Raw genomic sequence first — 22,749 nt, forward strand, 5'->3', positions numbered from 1 at the left:
AGTCATTGATTATTTCTAGTAATTTTCTGGTGGAATCTTTAGGGTTTTCTATGTAGAGGATCATGTCATCTGCAAACAGTGAGAGTTTTACTTCTTCTTTTCCAATTTGGATTCCTTTTATTTCTTTTTCTGCTCTGATTGCTGTGGCCAAAACTTCCAAAACTATGTTGAATAGTAATGGTGAAAGTGGGCACCCTTGTCTTGTTCCTGACTTTAGAGGAAATGCTTTCAATTTTTCACCATTGAGGATAATGTTTGCTGTGGGTTTGTCATATATAGCTTTTATTATGTTGAGGTATGTTCCTTCTATTCCTGCTTTCTGGAGAGTTTTTGTCATAAATGGATGTTGAATTTTGTCAAAGGCTTTCTCTGCATCTATTGAGAAAATCATATGGTTTTTATTTTTCAGTTTGTTAATGTGGTGTATTACATTGATTGATTTGTGGATATTGAAGAATCCTTGCATCCCTGGGATAAAGCCCATTTGATCATGGTGTATGATCTTTTTAATGTGTTGTTGGACTCTGATTGCTAGAATTTTGTTAAGGATTTTTGCATCTATGTTCATCAGTGATATTGGCCTGTAGTTTTCTTTTTTTATGGCATCTTTGTCAGGTTTTGGTATTAGGGTGATGGTGGCCTCATAGAATGAGTTTGGAAGTTTACCTTCCTCTGCAATTTTCTGGAAGAGTTTGAGCAGGATAGGTGTTAGCTCTTCTCTAAATTTTTGGTAGAATTCAGCTGTGAAGCCGTCTGGACCGGGGCTTTTGTTTGCTGGAAGATTTTTGATTACAGTTTCAATTCCCATGCTTGTGATGGGTCTGTTAAGATTTTCTATTTCTTCCTGGTCCAGTTTTGGAAAGTTGTACTTTTCTAAGAATTTGTCCATTTCTTCCACGTTGTCCATTTTATTGGCATATAATTGTTGATAGTAGTCTCTTATGATCCTTTGTATTTCTGTGTTGTCTGTTGTGATCTCTCCATTTTCGTTTCTAATTTTGTTGATTTGATTTTTCTCCCTTTGTTTCTTGATGAGTCTGGCTAATGGTTTGTCAATTTTATTTATCCTTTCAAAGAACCAGCTTTTGGCTTTGTTGATTTTTGCTATGGTCTCTTTTGTTTCTTTTGCATTTATTTCTGCTCTAATTTTTAAGATTTCTTTCCTGCTACTAACCCTGGGGTTCTTCATTTCTTCCTTTTCTAGTTGCTTTAGGCGTAGAGTTAGGTTATTTATTTGACTTTTTTCTTGTTTCTTGAGGTGTGCCTGTATTTCTATGAACTTTCCCCTTAGGACTGCTTTTACCGTGTCCCACAGGTTTTGGGTTGTTGTGTTTTCATTTTCATTCGTTTCTATGCAAATTTTGATTTCTTTTTTGATTTCTTCTGTGATTTGTTGGTTATTCAGCAGCGTGTTGTTCATCCTCCATATGTTGAAATTTTTAATAGTTTTTCTCCTGTAATTGAGATCTAATCTTACTGCACTGTGGTCAGAAAAAATGCTTGGAATGATTTCTATTTTTTTGAACTTACCAAGGCTAGCTTTATGGCCCAGGATGTGATCTATCCTGGAGAAGGTTCCATGTGCGCTTGAGAAAAAGGTGAAATTCATTGTTTTGGGATGAAATGTCCTATAGATATCAATTAGGTCTAACTGGTCTATTGTATCGTTTAAAGTTTGTGTTTCCTTGTTAATTTTCTGTTTAGTTGATCTATCCATAGGTGTGAGTGTGGTATTAAAGTCTCCCACTATTATTGTGTTATTGTTAATTTCTCCTTTCATACTTGTTAGCATTTGTCTTACATACTGTGGTGCTCCCGTGTTGGGTGCATATATATTTATAATTGTTATATCTTCTTCTTGGATTGATCCTTTGATCATTACGTAGTGACCATCTTTGTCTCTTTTCACAGCCTTTGTTTTAAAGTCTATTTTATATGATATGAGTATTGCTACTCCTGCTTTCTTTTGGTCCCTATTTGCATGGAAAATCTTTTTCCAGCCCTTCAATTTCAGTCTGTATGTGTCCCCTGTTTTGAGGTGGGTCTCTTGTAGACAACATATGTAGGGGTCTTGTTTTTGTATCCATTCAGCCAGTCTTTGTCTTTTGGTTGGGGCATTCAACCCATTTACGTTTAAGGTAATTACTGATAAGTATGATCCCGTTGCCATTTACTTTATTGTTTTGGGTTCGAGTTTATACACCGTTTTTGTGTTTCCTGTCTAGAGAATATCCTTTAGTATTTGTTGGAGAGCTGGTTTGGTGGTGCATAATTCTCTCAGCTTTTGCTTCTCTGAAAAGCTTTTGATTTCTCCTTCATACTTGAATGAGATCCTTGCTGGGTACAATAATCTGGGCTGTAGGTTATTTTCTTTCATCACTTTAAGTATGTCTTGCCATTCCCTCCTGGCTTGAAGAGTTTCTATTGAAAGATCAGCTGTTATCCTTATGGGAATTCCCTTGTGTGTTATTTGTTGTTTTTCCCTTGCTGCTTTTAATATTTGTTCTTTGTGTTTGATCTTTGTTCATTTGATTAATATGTGTCTTGGGGTGTTTCACCTTGGGTTTATCCTGTTTGGGACTCTCTGGGTTTCTTGTACTTGGGTGATTATTTCCTTCCCCATTTTAGGGAAGTTTTCCACTATTATCTCCTCAAGTATTTTCTCATGGTCTTTCTTTTTGTCTTCTTCTTCTGGAACCCCTATGATTCGAATGTTGTAGCGCTTAATATTGTCCTGGAGGTCTCTGAGATTGTCCTCATTTCTTTTAATTCGTTTTTCTTTTATCCTCTCTGATTCATTTATTTCTACCATTCTATCTTCTAATTCACTAATCCTGTCTTCTGCCTCTGTTATTCTACTATTTGTTGCCTTCAGAGTGTTTTTAATTTCACTTATTGCATTATTCATTATATATTGACTCTTTTTTATTTCTTCTAGGTCCTTGTTAAACCTTTCTTGCATCTTCTCAATCCTTGTCTCCAGGCTATTTATCTGTGATTCCATTTTAGTTTCAAGATTTTGGATCAAATTCACTATCATTATTCGGAATTCTTTATCAGGTAGATTCCCTATCTCTTCCTCTTTTATTTGGTTTGGTGGGCATTTATTCTGTTCCTTTATCTGCTGGGTATTCCTCTGTCTCTTCATCTTGTTTAAATTGCTGAGTTTGGGGTGTCCTTTCTGTATTCTGGCAGTTTGTGGAGTTCTCTTTATTGTGGCGTTTCCTCACTGTGTGTGGGTTTGTACAGGTGGCTTGTCAAGGTTTCCTGGTTAGGGAAGCTTGTGTCGGTGTTCTGGTGGGTGGAGCTGTATTTCTTCTCTCTGGAGTGCAATGAAATGTCCAGTAATGAGTTATGAGATGTCTATAGTTTTGGGGTGACTTTGGGCAGCCTGTATCTTGAAGCTCAGGGCTGTGTTCCTTTGTTGCTGGAGAATTTGCTTGGTATGTCTTGCCCTGGAACTTATTGGCCCTTGTGTGGTGCTTGGTTTCAGTGTCGGTATGGAGGCATTTGATGAGCTCCTGTCAATTAATGTTCCTTGGAGTCAGGAGTTCCCTGGAGTCAGGGTTTGGACTTAAGTCTCCTGCTTCCGGTTATTGGTCTTATTTTTACAGTAGTTTCAAAACTTCTCCTTCTATACAGCACCATTGATAAAATGTCTACATTAAAGATGAAAAGTTTCTCTACAGTGAGGGTCACTCAGAGAGGTTCACAGGGTTACATGGAGAAGAGAAGAGGGAGGAGGGAGTTAGAGGTAACCCAAATGAGATGAGGTGAATCAAGAGTGGAGAGAGTGGGCTAGCCAGTAGTCACTTCCTTATGTGCACTCCACAACTGGACCACTCAGAGATGTTCACGGGGTTATACAGAGAAGAGAAGAAAGAGGAAGGTAACAGAGGTGGCCAGAAGGATAAAAGGGGGGAATGAAAAGGAGGGAGACAGATCCAGCCAGTAATCAGTTCCCTAAGTGTTCTCCACCGTCTGGAACACACAGAAATTCAGAGTTGGGTAGAGTAGAGAGGGGTTAGGGAGGAGACACAGGCGACCTGGTGGAGAAAAAGGAGAGTCCAAAGGGAGAGAGAGCAGTCAAGCCAGTAATCTCACTCCCTAGTGAAAAATGGGTCCTGAAGATTGGGTCCTTAAAGGTACAAAATTGGTAACAAATACATAAAAGCAAAAATTAAAAATCTAGAGTAGAGTTTGGAATTTCAAAAATACGATGTTAAAGAAAAGAAGAAGGAAAAGAGAGAAAAAACGAACAAACAAAAACAAACAAGGTCGCGAAAATTATAAAGAAAGTACAGGTACAAAATTGATAACTAGTACCAGAAAGCAAAAATTAAAAATCTAGAGTAGAGTTTGGAATTTCAAAAATACAATGTTAAAAAAAAAAAGAAGAAGAAGAAGAAAAATAAAGAGAGAAAACAAACAAACAAATACGAACAATGTCACAAAAATTATAAAGAAAATACAGGTACAAAATTGATATCAAATACCAAAAAGCATAAATTAAAAATCTAGAGTAAAGTTTGAAATTTCAGATATACAATGTTATATAAAAGAAGAAGAGAAAGAAACAGAGAAGAAGAAAAAAAAAAGTCACAGAAATTATATAAAAAAAACTATAGGTACAAAATTGATAACATATACCAAAAAGCGAAAATTAAAAATCTAGAGTAGAGTTTGGAATTTCAAAAATACAATGTTAAAAAAAAAAAGAAGAAGAAGAAGAAAAATAAAGAGAGAAAACAAACAAACAAATACGAACAATGTCACAAAAATTATAAAGAAAATACAGGTACAAAATTGATATCAAATACCAAAAAGCATAAATTAAAAATCTAGAGTAAAGTTTGAAATTTCAGATATACAATGTTATATAAAAGAAGAGAAAGAAACAGAGAAGAAGAAAAAAAAAAGTCACAGAAATTATATAAAAAAAACTATAGGTACAAAATTGATAACATATACCAAAAAGCGAAAATTAAAAATCTAGAGTAGAGTTTGGAATTTCAAAAATACAATGTTAAAGAAAAGAAGAAAAAAACAAAAACAAAAAAAAACAAAAAAAAACAAGGTCAAAAAATTATAAAATATATATATATGAAGTTTGCTGAAGAAGAAAAAAATAGGGTATTTTTTTTTTTTTGCAAAGTAATAGGTTATAAAAGTGAAAATTAAAGGAACAATAGAGGACTTAAAAAAAAATTTTTTAATTAAAAAAAAAGAAAGAAAGAAAGAATGATCGTAAAAATAATAAAAATATATCTAGGACTTTTTTTTTTTTTTTTTTTTGTGGGTGTTGTGGGTTCAGTTCATTTTTGGCTAGTTCCTTGGTCAGATTTATATTTCTCAAGATCTATAGGTCCCTTCCTATGTAGTTCGTAGTAACCACAGGGTTTTGATCTATTGCCTGTAGCTTCCAAGGCGTTTCCCTCTGTTATAGCTTCTTCTGTTTGCTGGTCTCTTCAGTGTCTGGTTACCGCCCTGACACAAAGGGGACGGTGGGGGAAACTTTTTTTTTTTTTTTTAGGCTCACTTGTTCAGTCGCGCTGTGGGGAGGGAGGGAGGGATGCTGCAAACAAATAACACTGGCGTGGGCTCTCAGTGCCTCAGCCACCCTGGGTCTGCCCCCGCTCACGGCGCGTGTAGCCTCCCTGTCCACACTACTCGGACTCGAGGTTGTTCCGCTGGGAACAATCCGAGGCCGGCCCTGGGCTGCATGCACCTCCCAGGTCCAAGCCGCTCAGGTTCAGGCACTCGGGTAGTCCTCAGAGGCGCAGACTCAGTTGGGCCTGCGTTTTGTGCTCTTCCCAGGTCCGAGCAGCTCAGGTGATGAGGTGTTTGGCGAGCGCCAATGCTGCGACTTATTGCCTCCCCGCCACTCGGTTATCTGGGTGTAAAACCGGTGCACCTTCTCAGGCAGATGTTGACCGTCCAGACCCCCAAGAAGTTTTAGTTAGCAAAGAAGCCTGCTTACAGTTTTATAGATAATGTCTCTCTGGGGCTGCGATTGCCCCCTTCCGGCTCTGGCTGCCTGTCACCGGAGGGGGAAGGTCTGCAGCCGGCTATCTCTGTTCAGTCCTTTGTTCCGTGCGCGGGCCTGGCGGTCTTAGGTTAGGGCTGGCTTTTCGCGTGGTAGATATCCCACAGTCTGGTTTGCTAGCCCAAATTATTTCGCTCAGATAGCGCTCAGGGTATTCAGGCCAGATTCTTACTCTCAGCGATGCAGCCCACGCCGCGCCTCCCTGCCCAGCCCCGGCTTGCTAATGGTGGATGCAGGCGTCTGCGCTGCTTCTCCACTGGGGGAGTTACCGTAGGGCTCGCAATCTGCGAGTTTTAATTGTTTATTTATTTTTTCTCCCTGTTATGTTGCCCTCTGTGCTTCCAAAGCTCAGCACAGATTCGGCAGTGAGAAGGTTTCCTGGTGTTTGGAAACTTCTCTCTTTTTAAGATTCCCTTCCCGGGACGGAACTCCATCCCTCCCTCTTTTGTCTCTTTTTTTTTTGTTGTTTTTAATATTTTTTCCTACCTCCTTTCGAAGAGTTGGGTTGCTTTTCTGGGTGCCTGATGTCCTCTGCCGGCATTCAGAAGTTGTTTTGTGGAATTTACTCGACGTTTAAATGCTCTTTTGATGAATTTGTGGGGGAGAAAGTGTTCTCCCCATCCTACTCCTCCGCCATCTTGGCTCCTCCCCCCACATAAATTTTAGAATTGTTTCAGTTCTTTGAAATGTACCATTGGAATTTGGACAAGGATAGTATTTAATCTGTAGATTATTTTGAGTAGTATAGATATTTTAAAAACATTAATTTTTCTGATCCAGAAAAATGGGGTATCTCCTTATTTAGTTGTGTTTTCAATTTCTTTTGTCAGTGTCTTACAGTTTTCATTGTACATGTCTTTTAACATCTTGGCTAAATATATTACTAAGTATTTTAATTTTGATACAATTATAAATTGGATTATTTTCTTCACTTATCTTTCTGAGAGTTATATAAAAATACCACACATTTCTGTATATTGATTTTATATTTTATTATTTTACTGAATTCATTTATTAATTTTAAAAATTTTTGGTGGTCTTTAGGACTATCTTTATACAGTATCATGTCTCTTTTCAAATAGTGAGAATTTTACTTCTTCCTTTCCAATTTGGGTACCTTTTTATTTTCAAAATTCTTTCCTTAATTTTATTTTTGGGTTGTTCATTGCTAGGGTACAGAAGTACAACTGATATTTGTATATTGATCTTATATCCTACAATTTTGCTAAACATTTATTTGCTCTAATCATTGTTTTGTGGATTCTTTAGGTTTTTGTATATACGATTTTGTCATCTAAAAGTAGAAATAATTTTATTCCTTTCTTTCCAATTTAGATGCCTTTTATTTGTTATTCTGGCACAATTTCTCTGGCTAGTACCCACGGTTCAGTGGTGAAAAAAGCATGGCAAGAATGGGAATCATTGCCTTCTTTGTGATCTTACAAGAAAATATTCTTTCTTTCAACATTAAATATGATGACAGATGCCTTTATTTTGGTAAATGTTGCTTGGGTTGAGAACATTTCCTTATTCCTAGCTTTTTGAGTGCTTTTATAATCAAAAGGTATTGAATCGTGTCAAGTCATGTTCTGTGTCTATTGAAATGATTGTGTATTTCTTGCCTTCTTTATTTTATTAAGAGAGTGTATTATCTTGACTCATTTTCAAATGCTGAAGCAATCTTGCATTCCTGGGATAAATTGATCATGGTACAGAATCCTTTTAATATGCTGCTAGATTTGGTTTGCTAGTATTTTGTTATGGAGTTTTGCATCTATATTCATAAAGAATATTGGTTCTTAGTTTTCTTTTGTTTTTATGTCATTATACAATTCCAAGTGAATGATAAAAATGATCTCATATACTGAGCTAGGAGGTGCTACCATACCCATTTTTTGAAAGAATTTGTGAAGAGTTGGCATTATTTAAAAAAAAAGGGGGGGGGGAGGTTTATAGAATTCACCAGTGAAACCACACCTGGGCTTAATCTTTACTTTATATAAAGTTGTTTGATTAGCAATCCAATCTTTTCACTCATTAAAAATCTGTCTTTTTTGATTTAATATTTCTTCTGTACTCAGTTTCAGTAGATTGTGAATTTCTAGGAATTTACTGTTTGTGTCTTAGTTAATCCATTGTCATACAGTTATTCATAGTATTCTCTTGTCATTCTTTTTACTTCTATAAAGTTAGTAGATATGTCTCCATTTTCATCAAAGATTTTAATAATTTGAGCCTTCTTTCTTTCTTTTTAGTTTGGTCTTGCTAAAGGCTTGCCAATTATGTTGATCTTTTTCAATAATCAAACTTTGGTTTTGTTGATTTTATTTATTTCAATTTTCTATTTCATTTATCTCAATTTTCTGTTTCATTTATCTCTGCTAAATATTTGATTTCTTCAATATGCTTATTTTCTGCTTAGTTTTCTCTTCTATTTTTAATTTTCTTTTTAAGGTGAAAGATTAAGTTATTAATCAGAATTTTTTTTAATTTTTTGGTGTAGGTATTTATAGCTAAGTACTATTAGCTATAGTACCTAAGTAGTACCAAAATACTATTTTCACTGTGTCCAATAAGTTTTGATATGCTGTGTTTTTATCTTCAATAATTTGCAAGTATTTTCTAATTTCTTAATGATTTCTTATTTAACCCATTGATTACTTAGAAATGTTTGACTTTTACATATGTTTGCATCTCCCTAATTTCCTTCTGCTATTTTTTTTCTAATTTTATTGTATTATGGTACATTATTACAATTGCTTCAAATTTATTGAGACTTATTTTATGGCTTAACATATATGGTATATTCTGGATAATGTTCCATGTGCACTTAAACAGGATGTGTATTCTGCTGTTGTATTGTGGAGTGTCCTGTACATGTCTTTGGGTCCATTGGTTAACAGTATTTTTCAAGTCTTTGATGTCCTTGCTGATCTTTCAGCTAGGTATTCTATCCACAGTTGAAAATGTAGTATTTAAATCTCAAGCTGTTACTTTTTAATCAACTACTTCTCCTTAAAATGCACTCACTGTTTGATTCATGTTTTGGGGGGCTTTGTTGTTAAGAGCATACATGTTTATAATTGTAGTGTCATTGATTGACTGATCCTTTCATAATTATAAAATGTGATTCTTTGTCTCTAATAACAATTTTTTGCTGCTAAGTATATTTTGTTTGATAGTAGTATAGGTACTCTGGCTCTGTTTTGTTTACTGTTTACATGGTATATTTTTTTCATTCTTTTAATAACAAATCACTTGTGTCTTTTGAATCCTAAATATACATAGCTTTTAGTTGAATTATGTTCCTTATCCATTCTGTGAATCTCTGCCTTTAAATTTGATAATTTAATCTGTTTATGTTTAATGTAAGTGCTGATAAGATAGGGTTTATGTTTGCCAATGTGCTATATATCTTGTCTTTTCTCATTCTTTTATTCCTTCATTACTTCTGTTTTGGGTATTAAATAGATATAATATAGTGAACTATGCAATTCCTTTTGTTGTTTCTCCCATATATATTTTGTAACTTTCTTGGTGGTTGTCATGGGGATTACTATTAATTCTTAATTTAATACAATCTAGTTTGAATTCTTGCTAACTTAATTTCAATAGCATATACAACTTTTTTCTAGATAATTCCATTCTCCCTCTTTATGCTGTTATTATAACAAATTACATCTTTATGTATTATAACCATATCAGCATAGGCTTTTAATTATTGCTCCTGTATTTGTCTTTTAAATCAGATAGAAAAAAGGGGTTACAACAAAAAATACATTTATACTCTTTCTACGTTTAGTTAGATAAATTACCTTTATTTGTGCTTTATTTCTTAGCTTTGATTCAAGTTACCATTCACTGTCCTTACATTTCACCCTGAAGAATCCCTTCAGGATTTCCCACAGTACAAATTTGCTGGTGACACATTCTCCCCATTGTCTTGGAATGTTTTAATTCTGCTTCATTTTTGAAGGACAATTTTGCTAAATATAGAACTATTGATTGATATAATATGTACTTTGAATGGGGCTTCTCAGTTGGCACTAGTGGTAAAAAAAAAAAAAAAAAACCTGCCTGCCAATTCAGGAGACATAAGAGATGAGAGTTAGATCTCTGGGTTGGGAAGATTTCCTGGAGGAGAGCATTGCAACCCACTTCAGTATTTCTGCCTGTAGACTCCCATGGACAGAAAAGCCTGGTGAGCTACTGTCCACAGGATGGCAAAAAACTGGACACAACTGAAGCAACTTAGCATGCACATACTTTGAATATGTAAGCCCTCTGCCTCATGACCTCCATTGTTTTCAATAAGAAATCAGCTACTGATTTTTTTTTATGGTTGCTAATATTTTATTTAGGATTTTTGCATTGATTTTATTGTGGTATGGTTGGTGTACAATATTAAGCTTCTGGTGGGTGTACAATGTCGTGATTCACAAAATTTAAAGGTTATACTCCCTTTACAGTTGCTATGAAATAGTGGCTATATATTTGGGGTTCTACCATGTATCCTTGTAGCTTATTCATTTTATACATAATAGCTTGTAACTCTTAATTATCTACCCCTTCTTGCCCTTTCCTCTCCCCATTCACATATTCTTTAATCCATTTATCTGATGATGGTCATTTAGGGTCTTTCCATATCTTGCCAATCATAAATGGTGCTGCAATAAAAATTGGAGTGCGATTTTTCTTTTTTTCAAATAAATGCCCAGGAGTGGAATTGTTGAGTCATATGATAGTTTTATTTTTAGTTTTTTTGAGAAACATCCATGCAGTTTTCCACAGTGGCTGTAACACTTTTACATTCCCTTAAAAAGTGTGCTACAGTGCCCCTTTCTCCATACCATCATCAACACTTGCTATTTGTGATCTTCTTGAGAATACCCATTCTGATAGGTGTGAAGTGATATCAAATTGTGCTTCTAATTTCCATTTCTTAGATGATTAAAGATGCTGAGCAACTTTTCATGGGACTGTTAGTCATCTGTACACTTCTTTGGAAAGAAATGACCTTTCAGATCTTCTGAAATGGAAAACCACTAGTATTCTTTCCTTGAGAAACCCATGAACAGTATGAAAAGGCAAAAAGACAGGACACTGAAAGATTAACTCAGTAGGTAGGTGCCAATGTGCTACAGGAGAATAGTGGAGAAACAACTCCAGAAAGAATGAAGAAATGGAGCCAAAGCGAAAACAGCACCCAGTTGTGGATATGACTGGTGATGGAAGTAAAGTCTGATGCTGTAAAGAGCAATATTGCAGAGGAACTTGGAATGTTAGATCCATGAATCAAGGCCAACTGGCAGTGGTCAAACAGGAGATGGCAAGAGTGAGCACTGACATTTCTTTTATTTAATTAATTTATTTATTTTACTTTACAATATTGTATTGGTTTTGCCATACATTAACTTGAATCCTCCATGAGTGTACATGTGTTCCCCATCCTGAACCTCTTCCCTCCTCCCTCCCCATCCCATCCCTCTGGGTCATCCCAGTGCACAAGCCCTGAGCACCCTGTATCATGCATTAAACCTGGACTGGCGATTCATTTCACATATGATATTTTACATGTTTCAATGCCATTCTCCCATATAATCCCACCCTCACCCTCTCCCACAGAGTCCAAAAGACTGTTCTATACATCTGTGTCTCTTTTGCTGTCTCACATACAGGGTTATCATTACCTTCTTTCTAAATTCCATATATATGCATTAGTATACTGTATTGGTGTTTTTCCTTCTGGCTTACTTCACTCTGTATAATAGGCTCCAGTTTCATCCACCTCATTAGAACTGATTCAAATGTATTCTTTTTAATGGCTGAGTAATACTCCATTGTGTATATGTACCACAACTTTCTTAGCCATTCATCTGCTGATGGACATCTAGGTTGCTTCCATGTCCTGGCTATTATAAACAGGGCTGTGATGAACATTGGGGTACACAAGTCGCTTTCGATTCTGGTTTCCTCAGTGTGTATGCCAGCAGTGGGATTGGTGGGTCATATGGTGGTTCTATTTTGAGTTTTTTTTTTAAGGAATCTCCTCACTGTTCTCCATAATGGCTGTACTAGTTTGCATTCCCACCAACAGTGTAAGAGGGCTCCCTTTTCTCCACACCCTCTCCAGAATTTATTGCTTGTAGACTTGAACCCAAAGATAGCAGCCATTCTGACTGGCATGAAATGGTACCTCATTGTGGTTTTTATTTGCATTTATCTGATAATGAGTGATGAGCATCTTTTCATGTGTTTGTTAGCCATCTGTATGTCTTTTCTTGAGAAATGTCTGTTTAGTTCTTCGGCCCACTTTTTGATTGGGTCTTTTGTTTTTCTGGAATTGAGCTGTAGGAGTTGCTTGTATATTTTTGAGATTAATTCTTTGTCTGTTGCTTCATTTCCTATTATTTCCTCCCATTCTGAAAGCTGTTTTTTCACCTAGAATCAGCAAACTAAAATGGACTGGAATGGGTGAATTTAACTCAGATGACCATTATATCTACTACTGTGGGCAAGAATCCCTTAGAAGAAATGGAGTAGTGATGATAGTCAACAAAAGAGTCTGAAATACAGTACTTGGAAGCAATCTCAAAAATGACAGAACGATCTCTTTTCATTTCCAAGGCAAATCATTCAATGTCACAGAAATCCAAGTCTATGCTCTGACCAGTAATGCTGAAGAAGCTGAAGTTGAAGGGATCTATGAAGACTTACAAGACCTTCTAGAACTAATACCCAAAAAAGATGTCCTTTTCTTTATAGGGGACTGGAATGCAAAAGTAGGAAGTCAAGACATACCTGGAGTAACAGGCAAATTTGGCCTTGGAGGGCAGAATGAAGCAGGGAAAAGGCTAATAGAGTTTTGCCAAGAGAATGCACTGGTCATAGCAAACACTCTCTTCCAACAACACAAGAGAAGACTCTACAAGTGGACATCACCAGATGGTCAATACCAAAATCAGATTGATTATATTCTTTGCAGCTAAAGATGGAGAAGTTCTATACAGTCAGCAAAAATAAGACCAGGAGTTTACTGTGGCTAAGACCATGCACTCTTTATTGACAAATTCAGACTTACATTGAAGAAAGTAGAAAAAGCCATTAGACCATTCAGTTATGACCTAAATCAAATCCCTTACGATTATACAGTGGAAGTGGCAAATAGGTTCAATGGACTAGATCTGCTAGACGGAGTGCCTGAAGAACTATGGACGGAGATTCATGAAATTGTACAGGAGGCAGTGATCAAGACCAACCCCAAGGAAAAGAAATACACAAAGGCAAAACCGTTGTCTGAGGAGGCCTTACAAATAGCTGTGAAAAGAAGTTAAAGGCAAAGGAGAAAATGTTGCAGTCACCATCGGCAGTGATTTTGGAGCCCACAAAAATAAAGCCATATGGGTGGTAATGTTAATTTTGTATGCAGGTCAGGAAGCAACAGTTAGAACAGAACATGGAACAACAGACTGGTTCCAAATCGGGAAAGGAGTACATCAAGGCTGTATATTGTCACCCTGTTCATTTAACATATGCAGAGTAGATCATGAGAAACGCTGGGCTGGATGAAGCCCAAGCTGGGGTCAAGATTGCCAGTAGAATATCAATGAGCTCTGATATGCAGATGGCACCACCCATATGGCAGAAAGTGAAGGACTAAGAGCCTTTCGATGAAAGTGAAAGAGGAGAGTGAAAAAGTTGGCTTAAAGCTCAACATTCAGAAAACGAAGATCATGGCATCTGGTCCCATCACTTCATGGCAAACAGATTCTGCAACAGTTGAAACAGTGAGAAACTTTATTTTTGTGGGCTCCAAAATCACTGCCGATGGTGACTGCAACCATGAAATTAAAAGACACTTTCTCTTTGGAAGAAAAGTTATGACCAACCTAGACAGCATATTAAAAAGCAGAGACAAAAAAAAAAAAGCTAAGACCATGCACTCTTTATTGACAAATTCAGACTTACATTGAAGAAAGTAGAAAAAGCCATTAGACCATTCAGTTATGACCTAAATCAAATCCCTTACGATTATACAGTGGAAGTGGCAAATAGGTTCAATGGACTAGATCTGTTAGACGGAGTGCCTGAAGAACTATGGACGGAGATTCATGAAATTGTACAGGAGGCAGTGATCAAGACCAACCCCAAGGAAAAGAAATACACAAAGGCAAAACCGTTGTCTGAGGAGGCCTTACAAATAGCTGTGAAAAGAAGTTAAAGGCAAAGGAGAAAATGGGACATATACTCATTTGAATGTAGAGTTCCAAAGAATAGCAGGGAGAGAAAAGAAAGCCTTTCTCAGTGATCAGTTCAAAGAAATAGAGGAAAACAATAGAATGGGAAAGACTAAAGGTCTCTTCAAGAAAATTAACATTACCAAGGGAACATTTCATACAAAGATGGGCACAAAAAGGACAGAAATGGTATGGACATAACAGAAGCAGAAGATATTAAGAAGAGGTGGCAAGTAGGCACACAACACCTATACAAAAAAGATCTTCACGTCCCAGATAATCACGATGGTGTGATCACTCACCTACAGCCAGACATCCTGGAATGTGAAGTCAAGTGGGCCTTAAGAAGCATCAGATCAGATCAGATCAGATCAGTCGCTCAGTTGTGTCCGACTCTTTGCGACCCCATGAATCGCAGCACGCCAGGCCTCCCTGTCCATCACCAACTCCCGGAGTTCACTGAGACTCACGTCCATCGAGTCAGTGATGCCATCCAGCCATCTCATCCTCTGTCGTCCCCTTCTCCTCTTGCCCCCAATCCCTCCCAGCATCAGCGTCTTTTCCAATGAGTCAACTCTTCACATGAGGTGGCCAAAGTACTGGAGTTTCAGCTTTAGCATCATTCCTTCCAAAGAAATCCCAGGGCTGATCTCCTTCAGAATGGACTGGTTGGATCTCCTTGCAGTCCAAGGGACTCTCAAGAGTCTTCTTCAACACCACAGTTCAAAAGCATCAATTCTTCGGTGCTCAGCCTTCTTCACAGTCCAACTCTCACATCCATACATGACCACAGGAAAAACCATAGCCTTGACTAGATGAACCTTTGTTGGCCAAGTAATGTCTCTGCTTTTGAATATGCTATTTAGGTTGGTCATAACTTTCCTTCCAAGGAGTAAGCGTCTTTTAATTTCATGGCTGCAGTCACAATCTGCAGTGATTTTGGAGACCAGAAAAATAAAGTCTGACACTGTTTCCACTGTTTCCCCATCTATTTCCCGTGAAGTGATGGGACTGGATGCCATGATCTTCGTTTTCTGAATGTTGAGCTTTAAGCCAACTTTTTCACTCTCCACTTTCACTTTCATCAAGAGGCTATTTAATTCCTCTTCACTTTCTGCCATAAGGGTGGTGTCATCTGCATATCTGAGGCTATTGATATTTCTCCCAGCAATCTTTAAGAGACCTCTAGTCTTTCCCATTCTATTGTTTTCCTCTATTTCTTTGAACTGATCACTGAGAAAGGCTTTCTTTTCTCTCCCTGCTATTCTTTGGAACTCTACATTCAAATGAATATATGTCCCACTTTCTCTTTGGAAGAAAAGTTATGACCAACCTAGACAGCATATTAAAAAGCAGAGACAAAAAAAAAAAAAAAAAAGCAGAGACATTACTTTGCCAACAAAGTTCCATCTAGTCAAAGCTACGGTTTTTCCAGTAGACATGTATGGATACGGAAGTTTGACTACAAAGAGCTGATCACCGAATAACTGATGCTTTTGAACTGTGATGTTGAAGAAGACTCTTGAGAATCCCTTGGACTTCAAGGAGTTCCAACCAGTCCATCCTATAGGAAATCAGTCCTGAATATTCATTGGAAGGACTGATCCTGAAGCTGAAACTCCAATCCTTTGGCCACCTTATGTGAAGAACTGACTCATATGAAAAGACCCTGATGCTGGGAGAGATTGAAGGTGGAAGGAGAAGGGGACGACAGAAGATGAGATGATTGGATGGCATCACGGACACAGAGTACATGAGTTTGAGTGAACTCCAGGGATTGGTGATTGACAGGGAGGCCTGGCTTGCTGCAGTCTATGAGGTTGCACAGAGTCAGACTTGACTGAGCGACTGAACTGAATTGACCATTTTCAAATCAAGTTATTTTTTTGTTGTTATATTGAGTTATATGAGCTCTCTATATTTTAGGCATTAACACTTTATCATTCTTAGTTGCAAATATTTTCTCTCATTCAGTAAGCAGTCTTTTGTTTCATTGATTTTTGTTTGTTTGTTTTGCTGTACAAAAGGATTTAATTAGGTCCCATTTGTTTATTTTTGCTTCTTTTGTTTTAGGAGACAGATGGAAAATAATAGTGCTATGTTGTTGTTCACTTGCTAAGTCATGTCTGAACCTTTGCGATGAGACCCCATGAACTGCGTAATACCAGTCTCCCCGGTCCTTCACTATCACGTGGAGTTTGCTCAAACTCATGTCCATCGGATCGGTGGTGCTATCTAACCATCTCACCCTCAGCCACTCGCTTCTCTTTTTGCCTTCAATCTTTCCCAGCATCTGAGTCTTTCCAATGAGTCATCTTTTCACATGGGGTGGGCAAAGTATTGGAGCTTCAATTTAAGCGTCAGTCATTCCAATGAATATTCAGAGCTGATTTCCTTTCAGATTGACTGGTTTTATCACCTTGCAGTCCTAGGGACTCTCAAGAGTCTTCTCCAGTATCACAATTTGAAAGCATCAATTTTTCAGTGCTCAGCATTCTTTATGGTTCAACTTTCATATTTGTACATGACTACGGGAAAAACAATAGTTTTGACTGTACAGAACTTTGTCGGCAAACTGGAGTCTCTACTTTTTAATATGTTCTCTAGGTTTGTCATAGCTTTCCTTCCAAGGAGCTAGTGTCTTTTAATTTCATGGCTGCAGTCATCATCACCAGTAATTTTGGAACCCAAGAAAATGAAAGCTGCAACTGCTTCTCTTTTTTTCCTTTCTAATTGCCATGAAGTATGGGACCAGATGCCATGATCTTTGTTCTTTGAATGATGAGTATTAAGCCAGCTTTTTCATTCTTCTCTTTCATCTTCATCAAGAGGCTTTTTAGTCCCTCTTTGCTTTCTGCCATTACAGTGGTATCACCTTTGTAAGTATAGTGTTGTATCTGCATTTTAACACATTATATGTGTATTTATTTAACTTCTATGCAGAGTACATCATGTGAAATGCCAGGCTGGATGAATAACAAACTGAAATCAAGATTGCCAGGAGAAATATCAACAACCTCAAATATGCAAGCAATATCACCCTAATGCCAGAAACCAAACAGGAAATAAAGAGCCTCTTGATGAAGATTAAAGAGGAGAGTGACAGAGCTAGCTTAAAACTCAGTATTTAAAAAAAAATGAAAATCATGACATCCAGTCCCACTACTTCATGGCAAATAGATGGGCAAGCAATGGAAACAGTGACAGATTTTATTTTCTCAGGCTTCAAAATCACTGTGGATGGTGACTGCTGTCATGAAATTAAGACATTCTCTCCTTTGAAGGAAAGCTCTGACAAACCCAAACAGTGTATTAAAAAGCAGAGACATTACTTTGCCTACAAAAGTCTTTTTAGTCAAAGCTAAAAAGCTTTCCAATAGTCATGTACAAATATGAGAGTTGGACCATAAAGAAGACTGAGCACTGAAGAATTGATGCTTTTGAACTATTGTGTTGTAAAAGACTCTTGAGAATTCTTTAAACAGCAAGGAGATCAAACCATTCAATCCCAAAGGAAATTCGTCCCAAATATTCATTGGAAGGACTGGTGCTGAAGCTGAAGCTCCAATACTTTGGCCAAGAAGACTCATTGGAAAAGACCCTGATGCTGAGAAAGGTTGAGAGCAGGAGGAGAAAGGGCTGACAGAGGATGGGATGTTTGGATGACATCATGGACTTAATGGACATGAGTTTTAGCAAGCTCAGGGAGATAGTGAAGAACAGGGAAGCCTTGTGTGCTAAAGTCAATGGGGTTGCAAAGAGTCAGATGGAGCTGCAGTCAATGGGATTGCAAAGAGTCAGACACAACTAAACAGGAATAAAAAAGTAATAAAAATAAAAATGTCAATAAAAATAAAAATGTCAAAAATTTTTTGACATTACATAGCATTTTAAAATATTTTGTTTGTGCTTTTCTATCCTCTTCTGTAACTTCCATTATGTGTATATTGGTACACTTGAAGATGACCTGCAGTTCTCTGAGGTGCTGGTCATTTTTCTTCATTCACTTTCCTTTCTGTTTCTCTAATCTGCTAATTTCAATTGACACCAGTTTTACTCATTCTTTATTATGCCTGTTTAAATCTGTTTTAGTGAATTCTTCTTTTTAGTGGGTTTTATTCTTTCAGTTGGGGCCTCTCAGATGTCAGAAGTGGTAAAGAACCCAACTGTTAATGCAGGAAACATAAGAGATGCCAGTTTGATTACTGGATCAGGAAGAGCCCCTGAAGGAGGGCATGCTTACCCACTCCAGTATTCTTGCATGGAAAACCTCATGGAGGGAAGAACCTGGCAGGCCACAGTCCATAAGATTGCAAAGCATCATACATGACTGAAGCAACTTAGCATGCATGCATTTTGTTCAGTTGTTGTATCTTTCATCTCCAGGATTTCTAGTTTTTTCCTGTTTTATAATTTTTGTTTACTGACATTTTCTACTTGGTTTGAAGTTTGTAACATTGCACAGGAAGATGTAACCAAAACTATCCCAAAGAAAAAAAAATGCAAGAAGGCAAAATGTTTGTCTGAGGAGGCTTTCCAAATAGCTGAGGGAAGAAGAGAACTGAAAGGCATGGGATACAGGGAAAGATATACCCAGCTGAATGCAGAGTTCCAGAGAATAGCACGGAGACATAAGAAGGTCTTCTTAAGAACAATGCAAAGAAGTATAAGATGACAGTAGAATGGGAAAGACTTAAGATTTCTTCAAGAAAATCAGAGAGATCAAAGGAACATTTCTTGCAAGGTTTGGCATGATATATGACATAAACGGTAGGAAGTTAACAGAAGCAGAATAAATTAAGAAGTGGCAGAACTCTACAAAAGAGGTCTTAATGACCCAGATAACTATGATGGTGTGGTCACTCACCTAGAGCCAGACATTCTGGAGTGTGAAGTCAAGTCGCCTTAAGAACATGACCACAGACACAGCTAATGAATATGATGGGATTCTAGCTGAGTTATTTAAAATCCTAAAAGATGATGCTGTAAAAGTTCTGCACTCAATATGTCAGCAAATATAGAAAACTCAGCAGTGGCCACAGGACAGGAAAGGCCAGTTTTCATTCCAATCCCAAAGAAGGGCAATAACAAAGAATGTTCAAACTACCATACAGTTGCACTCATTTCACATACTAGTAAGGTTATGCTCAAAATCCTTCAAGCTAGACTTCAGCAGTACTTGAATTGATAATATCCAGATGCACAAGCTGGGTTTAGAAAAGGCAGAGTAACCAGAGATCAAACTGCCAACATTTGTTGGATCACAGAGAAAGCAAAGGAATTCCATGAAAATATCTACTTCTGCTTCATTGACTACACTAAAGCCTTTGACTGTGTGCATCACCACAAAGTGTGGAAAATTCTTAAAGTAATGGGAATATTCATTGGAAGGACTGACGCTGAAGCTCTAGTACTTTGGCTATCTGATACAAAGAGCAAACTCATTGGAAAAGACCCTGATGCTGGGGAAAATTTGAAGAGAAAAGAAGAGCATTTCAACAGATGAGATGGTTAGATAGCATCACTGACTCAATGGACATGAATTTGAGCAAACCCTGGGAGATAGTGAAGGACAGGGAAATTTGGTGTGCTGCAGCCCATGGGTTTACAAAGAGTCAGACACAACTGAGTGACAGAACAACTTGGTTTGAATTGCCCTCATTATTTTAGTTTTTTGGACATAGTTTCCTTTGATTTGTTTCTTTTTTTTTTAATAACAAATTTAGTTGATTTAAAGTATTTTTTTCTAATGAGTCCAGTATCTGTACTTCCTCAGAGAAAGTTTCTATTCATTGCTTTTTAAAATAAGTTTATGGACTATATTTTCTAGTTTATTTTTTTTAATTTATAAATTTATTTATTTTTAAATTAAACAAAGATGAATATTTTTAAAGATAAGTACAATTCACAAAGATAGATATCATAAACCATGAGGTACCTAACAGAAAAGAAACAAAAATACATAAAGCAAAAATCTCAGAAGAAATATAAGGGAAAAGAAAAAATATATAATCATAGTGAGACATATTAACATTTCTCTGAGAATATTTTATCAAATGCAGAAAAAAATAAGAATAGGAGCATCTTGATGATGTCAATAATTTAAATACAATTGATTTCTATTTATATACATTTACATTAATTTTATATCCTACAAAATGTATTTAAAATTTTATATCTCTTATGTTGCTATTAGATGTCCATAGGACATTTAGAAAAACTGGTAAACAATACTAAATTTCAAAATGTAGAAATTTTGTGTGATTCAGTTATGCATATATTCATATATTATCTTTGAAATTATTTTCCATTATAGGGTAATATAAGATATTGACTATATTTCCCTCTGCTACATAGTAAACCTTTGCTGCTTCTTGCCTATCTATTTTCTTAAATTACAAATCTAACATTCTATTCATACTAAATCAAATAAGTGGAATCAAACTCACACATTTTTTTAGTTAGGCAAAAGTTCAAGTTTTCTAAAATATATATACATATTATTTACAGTTGTGCAAGCCTCCTGATGGGAGGGACTGGTGGTGGGAAAAACTGAATACTCTACCCAGCAAGACTCTCTCCTTAAGATTTGATGGAGTAATCAAAAGCTTTCCAGACAAGCAAAAGTTAAGAGAGTTCATCACCACCAAACCAACTTTACAACAAATGCTAAAGGAACTTCTCCAAGCAGGAAGCAAAAGAAGGAAAAGATCTATCTACAGAAAATGAACCTAAAACACGAAAACTGTAGTTTTGCACTTAAATGCAAATGAATTAAATGCACCAAACAAAAGACATAGACTGGCTGAGTAGATGAAAATATGTGCATGTATGTACTTCCACTTATCACTCTGCTTGATCCTCCCCCCTGAGTTGTATGTAATTATTTTATATTATTAGGCTAATCATGTTCCCATTATGGCTTGACATTGCAAATATCTTTTATTTATTTATTTTTTTTGTCTGTCTATCTTCATTTCTTTTCATTCTTTTCTCTATATTCTGTTCTCCTGCAGTGATTTTCACCTTTCTGTCCTCCAGGTCAGTTATCTGTTCTTCTGCCTCAGTTATTCTGCTATGGATTTCTTCTAGTGTATTATTCACCTGTTTGTTCTTCAGTTCTTGTAGGTCTTTGGTAAACATTTCTTGCATCTTCTCAATCTTTGCCTCCATTCTTTTCCTGAGATCCTGAATCATCTTCACTATCATTACTCTGAATTATTTTCCTGAAAGTTTGCCTATCTCCACTTCATTTAGCTGTTTTTCTGGGGTTTTATCTTGTTCCTTCATCTGGGACATAACTTTCTATTTTTTTTCATGATGATTAACTTTCTGTAATTTGGTCACCGTCAGACTGTGCCTCTTCTCTCTTCTCTGTTTGCCCTCTGATGGAGGATTATAAGAGGCTTGTGTAAGCCTCCTGATGGGAGGGACTGGTGGTGGGAAAAACTGGGTCTTGCTCTGGTGGGCAGAGCCTTGCTCAGTAAAGTTTTAATCCAATTATCTGCTGATGAGTGGTGTTGCACTCCCTTCCTGGTAGTTTTTTGGCCAGAGGTGACCCAGCCCTTGGGTCTACAGGTTCTGTGGTCTGGCTAATGGCAACCCAAGAGGATTTACACCAAGGGGGACCTTCCCAGACTGATGTTGCCAGTGTCCCCATCCCTGTGGTAATCCCCTGCAGACACATGCCTCCACAGGAGACCCTCCAACACTAGCAAGTAGTTTTGATTCAGTCTCCTGTGGTCTCACTGCTCCCTTCCTCTGAGGCTTAGTGCACACAAGCTTTTGTTTGTGCCCTCTAAGACTGGAGTTTCTGTTTCTCCCAGTCCTGTGGAAGTCCTATGATCAAATACTGCTGGCCTTCAAGGTCAGATTCCCTGTATATTCCCAGTCTGTTTGTTGGGTCCCCAGGCTGGGGAGCCTGACATGGGGTTCAGAACCTTAACAACAGTGGGAAAACTTCTTTGGTATGATTTTTCTCCAGATTGTGGGTCACCCACCCGGTGGGAAAGGGATTTGATTTTATTGTGATTGTACCCCTCCTCCTATCTTGCTATGGCTTCTTTGTCTTTGGATGTGGGGTGTCTTATTTTGGTAGGTTGCAACATTCTCCTGTTGATGATTGTTCAATAGCTAGTTTCAATTTTGGTTTTCTCGCAGAAGGAGATGGTGCTCTACTCTGCCATCTTTAACCAGAAGCTCCATACTTTCTAGTTTCTTTGCATGTCTCATATTTTGTTGAAAATTTGACTTTTTAAATAATATAGTGTGACAAATTTAGAATTCTGAGTCTCTGTCTCTCTCCAGGGCTTGCTTTTGTTGCTGCTTTCTGTATTAATTGCTATTTATTTGTTCAATAACTGTCTGAGCTAATTCTATGTAGTCTCTTTTATTCTTTGTCATGGATTGCCACTTAAGTCTCTGATCAATTTTGTGGTCAAATATTTATTGGACAGATATTTCTTT

General features: G+C 37.0%; 1 protein-coding gene across 9 annotated transcripts in view; it reads left to right on the plus strand.

The window, feature by feature from the left end:
• The window catches only part of VSIG4 (V-set and immunoglobulin domain containing 4), a 100,392-nt gene that overhangs the window by 12,478 nt on the left and 65,165 nt on the right, over positions 1-22,749 (plus strand). The gene's annotated exons all lie outside the window — the stretch shown is intronic.

This window comes from Bos indicus, chromosome X, assembly GCF_029378745.1.
Source record: "Bos indicus isolate NIAB-ARS_2022 breed Sahiwal x Tharparkar chromosome X, NIAB-ARS_B.indTharparkar_mat_pri_1.0, whole genome shotgun sequence".
Taxonomy (NCBI): domain Eukaryota; kingdom Metazoa; phylum Chordata; class Mammalia; order Artiodactyla; family Bovidae; genus Bos; species Bos indicus.